General features: G+C 36.3%; 1 protein-coding gene across 11 annotated transcripts in view; it reads left to right on the top strand.

The window, feature by feature from the left end:
• Window positions 1-858: 858 nt before the first annotated feature.
• The window catches only part of LOC135217422 (mucin-2-like), a 463906-nt gene continuing 457313 nt past the window's right edge, over window positions 859-7451 (top strand). For 10 of the 11 annotated variants that reach the window (XM_064253279.1, XM_064253275.1, XM_064253277.1 and 7 more), the window contains exon 1: window positions 859-977. The gene's annotated coding sequence lies outside the window, so the exon portion shown is untranslated. The remainder of the gene's footprint in view (window positions 978-7451) is intronic. The other variant, XM_064253273.1, reaches the window with a different exon arrangement.

The following is a 7451-nucleotide window of genomic DNA, read 5'->3' as shown; positions in this document are numbered from 1 at the left end:
CCCTTCACGGTTATTGATCAAGTAACGGCTCCATACAGACCCCACTTTCCCTTATGTCAGTCCAGCGAGATTGCCGAATAGGATAAAGTTTTAAAACAACAATTTGATATAGTTTGTTCCCGTCACTAACTGTAGCCACTTAATCAGGTCGGTATAAAACATTCTCGAAATTTGAAAGAGAAAAACTGCCTTACAATTTTTAATGTGGTGAAATTTTTTATAGAACATACATTTGATACTGGAAATTATAATAAAACCTTGTATTATCATGAAAGGTAATGGATTTCACCTTCATGATATGCGAGCTTTTCGTCCTTCCAGAAATTCATCTACGATATCTCATGGGATATCCATAGCATGTCTAACCTGAAATTTTATTGATTCATCTCACAACCAAGAAGCAGAAGTGGTCCTAATAAAGAAAAAAAATATTACACTGATTAATACTTACAGGAAAAATATTGGTAAACAAGTTCAAATCGTTAGAACTGAAAGTGATAGCATGCTTTGCTATATACGTCTAGTATTATCTGCCGTACAAACACGCATAGGAAAGTACGACATTTATACCAATGACGCGATTATCCTTGCCAAACGTACGATCAACTTTAAAAATGAAAATGTGTTATCAGATTGTCTGATTCAAGCTAAATACACCGCTTTCCGTTGCTTGTGACTAACCCATATATATTCCCCATTAACTTACTAAGGAGGCTAGCTAGCCATCAGTAAGAGATTAACTTTGTCGCGTATCTTAGCTAGCTGGGGGGAAAAGTCGAGGGGAGTCGGTAAAGGCTCTGAGGCGAATGATTGTGGGAGAGATGGCGAAGAGGAGGGGGTGGGGGATGCGAGGGGTTTCAGGGATGCTGGGGGTAACTATGGTGGTTCGAGGCTCGAGCTGGTCGGGAGAGTTGGTGTTGTTTTGACGGTGGTGGTGAGAGGACGCGCAAGGATTTCTTTGGTCATCTAGGTACATGGTAAGTCACACATGCCCAGCTAATACCCTTAAGACCATCCCGAGCCACAATGGTGTGACTTAAGCAGACGTAAGTTGGCAAACGCGTGTCGATTCGTGATGTGATTTTCTAATGAAATTGCAGGCGAAGTGAATGATGGTGATGTTACCATAGGTGTGAATTTTGTTCTTTTGGCAAACAAAGCGAATGTCAGAGTCAATATGGTTAATCGCTTTCGTCACTGATCGAGGTGTATACGAAGGGAAAGAATGAGTCTAAGGATTCAACGAAACGTGATTTAGGCCGGATTGAAGGAATGGATATGGCAAGTGCTGTAACTGAACAAGGGGAACAAAACATCAGGATTCCTCTTTTACGCAAAATGGAGTATTTTTTGACCGCCCTCCGCATGTTTAATTCAGATAGGGAAAACATCACCTGGCCCCCAGTCAAGTACAGTGGAAAGTATAAATTTTGAGTTATTTTTCCCTCACAGCACAGCGATCGATCTGGGGGGCTTCTCTCCCCTCGGCCGTCTGCTTGATATCACTTTCTCTCTCTCTCTCTCTCTCTCTCTCTCTCTCTCTCTCTCTCCGTAGTCGCTGTGTGTCTTCCCTTCCCGTTACTGTCTCAGATTTTGCCGCTGTTGGACGGGTTACAGACAGATGTTCCTTTCCATCTGAGGTCGCCGTCAAAATCGGAGAAACATTTTTGTTTCCCGGAGCACTTTTCGGCCTCATCTTCCTCATCTCATGCAGGCCTAAGCATCCCTCAGCTTTCCTCTCACTTCTTGGTTGCTGATGCTTCACTTTCTTAAGCATCCGACCTCTATTTTTCATGTAGATTCATTTTTCTTCTTTCTGTGTCACAGGTATGTCTTAGCCTATGTGGATTGCGCCCGAATGCAAGTAAGCCATAAAGGCAAACATCAAAATGTGTAGATGCTTGGCTTCTCAACCAAACACCTAAGAATGCGGTATTTTAGGTCTGTCTTCACATTAGACATACTTTAATGTCTGTCTTCACATTACAGAATTTGAGCTGATTTTCAATTTTAGCTGGTGTTACATGCAGTTCATTTAGAAATCTGCGTGTCATTCTTGACCGCAAAATCTGTTTTGAGAAATGTATCCGGTTTGGTTTTCCTTTAGTTGTACAAAAGATCACCTTACTGAGAAAGTCTTCAAAGATATTTGGAAGTGTTCTTATTGTGTCATCCTGACACTTCTTGAATATTGTGGCTCCATTTTTAGTGTGCAGGCAGCAGCTGACTTGTATCTTGACTTGTTGGACGAAATTTCTTACATTAGGTCTTAGTATTAGCGTCTGGCCTCGTCTCTCAATTAGTTCATTGTAACATTTATGTAAGTTTTCTTAATTCCGATCATCCTTCGCAATTAGATTTTTCCAGCCTTTATCATTATAACAAGTCGTGCCTTCTCTTTTTGCGATTCAAAACCACACAGTTTGAAAAGTTTGAGTCATGTAGTTGAATCAGATGTTCAGAACCGGTGCAAATGCTTTTTTTTTTCTTTTTACCTGAGGAGGCACACAAATCCGACTTCATAGTTCACTTGTTTCATCTTATTTGTTTTCAGCAATGCATTAACAATGTTCATGTTCACAATTTCATCCAGAGCAGGAATTAAGTCAAATTATATCTTAACAACTAAGCAATTGTTCATCAACTAATTCATGAGATTCACAAGATACTCTTTCACAGTTTTCAAAATCAAATAAGGGCGCTCCATGCAAATACGAAGTGCAGTTACAGATTATAGGGAAGTTTATACCTCCTTGGGCAATAACCCTGGGGAAAAAAATCTCCTATCATCATCAATATGCACTGGTCAGCTTCTTTCGCTAAAAATGTCCTGGTATATCATATCTCACATATTATACTGAAAACCCTTCCTCAAGTAAGGATGGACCTCCTACTCCAAACCCTCCTGACTCCACATCTCCCACATCTCCTGGAGTCTACTTTCTTCGATCTGAAGGTTCAGAGAAACAAGATCAGCGACTGCAAGTCTAAGGTTACGTGATAATCTGACTTTGTAGGACACGTTTTATCTTCTCTCTTGAGAAGGAAGTGGCTGAGGACTGTGTGTATGTGGTGAGGGAGGGAAGGGGATTCTTGGGTATTTGATGTGGAATGGCCAAAAAAAGAAAGAAAGAAAAAAAAAACATTCCAGGCACAAAGAAGTCGCGGAAATGAAGGAGAAATGACCGCAGACGATTTTTCCTAAGACCTCCCATGGTCTGGTTTCCCGTAAATAACGGGCCTATGGATATTGAAGAACACACCACATAGCCGTCTTTTACCATTGGTAAAGGGACTTATCTTTTTGTTCGCTTCATCTTTTTCCTTCGTCCAGGCCTCATGCAGGGCAAGCACAGCAGTCCTCACGCCCCCCCCCCCCCCCTTCCCCTCCACTCTCTCTCTCTCTCTCTCTCTCTCAGGACCCGGTGACCCTCATCACGAAAGATATGGGTTGATATCATTTCTGTGCTGTTACAGCCGCCCCGGGGAGATAAGGAAGGAGGAAAGGGGTATAGGAAGACAAGGAAGAGGCGCAGAAGCAGAAGAAAATCCTGCTAGGTGCCGGATTTGATAGTGCGATCGTGGGTGGGATGAACAATGATTCCGGTTGGCATAGCAAAGAAGATTAAAAAGGAATTTAACCGTCTAATCCCTCCTTTACACAGTGGATGCTCCTTCCTCTCTCTCTCTCTCTCTCTCTCTCTCTCTCTCTCTCTCTCTCTCTCTCTCTCTCTCTTCGATGGTCAAGACTACTACTGACATACTGCAAACGACAATCAATGACGTCTTAAAATCGTTAGTTGTGATATTTATGAGTGTTATTTTTAACTACCAGTGACTCCAAAAGCAGCAGCAACAATAACAATAATTACAACAATTAGAAATGTATTATTCTGGCTATCCATACAGAGACCTGTGTGAATTACAGTACTTATGAGAGAGAGAGAGAGAGAGAGAGAGAGAGAGAGAGAGAGAGAGAGCACTGCACGAAAAAGTTTATTGGAGGTTTTAAGGTGACACAAATACAGGATTCTTACCTTTGGTCATAAAACTCTAGACATAAAGCATTCTGCTTCCCAAGTGTCACATAGAACAATGAATATCGTTCCATAACTATTGTAATTTTCACTCTCAGATTATCAAGTACAAATACACACACGCATATATGTGTATGTGATATATATAAGATTATATTTATATATGTATATATATATATATACATACACACAGCCGTTGTAGGGCCACTGCAGGACAAAGGCCTCAGACATGTTCTTCCACTCTCGTCTGTTTATGGTCTTTCTATGACTGTCTATACCCGCAAATTTTCTTAGCTCGTCAATCCATCGTCTTCTCTTCCTTCCCCTGCTTCGTTTGCAATCTCTAGGGACCCATTCTGTTATTCTTTTCGTCCATCAATTATCTGACATTCTCATTATATGTCCTGCCCACGTACATTTCTTTTTCTTACTTGTTAGAATATTCTCTACTTTCGTTTGCTCTCGTACCCATGTTGCTCTTTTTCTGTCTCTTAGTGTTATTCCCATAATTATTCTTTCCAAAGCTCTTTGAGTTGTAACTAGCTTATGTTCTAAGGCTTTAGTAAGGCTCCAAGTTCCTGATGCATAAGTTGATACTAGTAGGACCATCTAATTGAATACTTTTCTTTTTAGAAAAAGTGGCATTTTACTTATCATAATCTCATTTTGTTTACCAAATGCTCTTCGTCCCATACTTATCCTTCTTTTAATATATATATATATATAATATATATATATATATGATACATATATATATATATATATAATATGTAATTCTACATATATATATATATATATATTTATATTATAATATTATATATATATTATATGTATAGATATATATCTATATATATATAAATATATATATATATGTATATATTATCTATATATATATAATAATATACATATATATATATATATCTATATTATATACATACATATACATATAATATATATATATATGTATTATATCTATATATATATATATATATGTATATATATATTTTATAATTATTATTTAATCTATATTATATACAATATATATCTGTATAAATATATATTAATATTTCATTTATAATATAATTATAATACATATATATATATATATATATACATGCATACATACATACATACACATACTATATATATATATGTATAAATTAAATATATTATATATATATATATATATATTATATATATATATATTACATATATAGATGAGTTTAATGCTCTTTATAATTTATTAAGGCAAAGTAAGGAGCTTAATATTTTGTCGAATAAATTAATCGTATAGACAAATGCTGTATGTAAACACAACTATGAGACATTGAACAATAAATAAATCATATGCCTATAACAATAGCCTCTTGTGGCAGCCGATGACTCGTAAGAATACAATCCATTATACCTTACTGGTTGTCAAATTGAGAGGGTTAAGCCAGAAGTAAAGCAATATACTGAGGCCAGTCTAACCAATAAAAAAAAATTAGATAATGACACTTCATGCCCTTCTAATTTACTCCATTTCCGCTCTTTTCTTCATTTATATTTATGGCGGTGTTCCCCTTGGTTCTCATCCAATCGGAAAACTGCAAACGGCTATTAAGGTTGAAAATATCTTTTAATAGTTATGATTCAATCCTTATTTTAGGAGAAGAAAAGGCAAATGATCATAGCTGTTAAAACATTCCTGTCATTAAATAACATGCTGGTAACATCAAGGTGTATTAGACTAAAGTTAACTTTGTTATTAATTATTCTCTCATGAAAATATTTCCTTAAATCTGATTTAACACAATTCGAACATTTTTATCTTAGGTATTATTTAAAAATAAATCTGCGATTTTGGGTTTTGTTAAATAAAGCGAAGAAATAGTAACTTTTTAATTAAGAAGAAATAGTAACTTTTTAATAAGATATTCTTAAACATACCAAGACAGTGTTCTCTGCGTTAAACATTAGCTACAGTAAACCTTTAGGGTAAACTGGTAGCTCCCGTTACAAACAACATATAATCTTTATGGTTTTAGAACATGCTGTGTACGGCAAATGATTTCAACGTCCAAGGTCAAATTCTACTCCACATAGTCATGAAAATTATACCTAAAACGGAAGAGTATTTTCCTTTTATCTTTGACATACTATGGCGATTGAAGTGAAGTGCCTCAACACTGAAGGAGTTCAGCAAAATGTTGATTTGTTCTCTCTATGTCCATCGTTGTGCAATGCAAAGGCAAAGACTTCTGCTTTTAACTTACACTGAAGGACTGTACTCGTAGCTTTAACATAATCTGAATTCATGCAATTAGATTCAATTAACTGTAGCTACCTATCATTTGTGAAAGCTACAATCTTTGTGCCTAACGTAAAACAAAAACATCTTCAAGTACAATGATATTTGACAATAATGTGTAATCCTAATCAGTAAAGATGTTCGGCAGCAAGTCGATTTTATATTATACTTAAAGAGAATGCCCCATTTCACTCTAGGTGTTTAAAAGTCTATAGATACTATCAGGTACCCAACTTAGTTGAGTAAGCTGGCACCAGAAAATATATCACTCTGTTATTGGGAAATCGTGATTAATTTCATGGTAAGTCATATGATATGCTACTTAGTTTTCGATCTGAGACGTGACGAAAATTCCTCGATGAATAAGATTGAGTTCTCTCAATCATTTGCTATGGTGTAGTCCTTAATCGTTATTAGAAAGCATATTAGATATTCTCGTAAAATACTTCCGTGAACTATTATCTACAGCTGGTAATGTCCTCAGCAATTAATATTCAAAATTAGTTGTTTACCCAAAGTAGTCAACCAAAACATAAGCACCGAAGCTGACGGTAAAGCAAACTTTCTGTTGAGACGATCATGACTTAAGCTAGTTTTAATAATAATAATAATGAGAGCTCTCAGAAGGGAGAATATATTTAACAAACAACGCAGCACACCTTCCTGTAAATACTCAGATTGACCTTGACCACTGAATTTACAATACTTTCTTGCACTCTGAAATATTTACAACTACGCAGCACCTCCAGTTCATACTAGTTATGCTTATGCTTTGGATACACTAATAGAAACCTTGACTGTGATGCTCAGCTTTGACCTTTTACGTCAACATTTAGCATTGGTCATTGCCATTTGGCTGTTATTTATCAATAATATCTGAAGGATTTCATCCATACATATTGTTGGATAAGAAATATTTCATCAGGTAAAACGCCAGCGAGATGGTCTCGATGCCAATAAGTCGTGAAATGTGAGCAGATTTTTCTCAACTTGAAAATCTCGGGTAGATAAAATAATGATGACATCTACAAAAATTTCATCGTGATCCCTTTTGCTCTTCTTCTTGAGATAGTATCGTACCAACAACGTGCATACATACGACTCCAACACTCTTTTTCATA

Source organism: Macrobrachium nipponense, chromosome 7 (genome assembly GCF_015104395.2).
Source record: "Macrobrachium nipponense isolate FS-2020 chromosome 7, ASM1510439v2, whole genome shotgun sequence".
NCBI classification, from domain to species: Eukaryota; Metazoa; Arthropoda; class Malacostraca; order Decapoda; family Palaemonidae; genus Macrobrachium; species Macrobrachium nipponense.
The sequence above is the reverse complement of the archived record's forward strand: the minus strand, read 5'-3'. Positions and strand labels throughout refer to the sequence as shown.